Source organism: Penaeus monodon, chromosome 19 (assembly GCF_015228065.2).
Source record: "Penaeus monodon isolate SGIC_2016 chromosome 19, NSTDA_Pmon_1, whole genome shotgun sequence".
NCBI lineage: Eukaryota > Metazoa > Arthropoda > Malacostraca > Decapoda > Penaeidae > Penaeus > Penaeus monodon.
This window is the reverse complement of record NC_051404.1, coordinates 11,027,629-11,027,842: the sequence shown is the minus strand read 5'-3', so window position 1 is coordinate 11,027,842 and position 214 is coordinate 11,027,629.

Below are 214 nucleotides of genomic sequence, written 5' to 3'. Positions count from 1 at the left end.
GTAACGAAGTAGAAGATTACCATGCAAGCCTATTTCTTCACACGGTAGGTCATCAGTCAAGGACAAGAGCCAGTGGGTGCAGACAGCCAACCTTACTTCCCAGGTATGGTAGGTCGTAAACTTTCCAGAAAGGGTTAATTAAGCTGTTCAAGTTTTGAAAGGAAAGTTGAAAGTAGATTTGTGATAATGGTGTTGATGAAGTAAAGAAAACCTG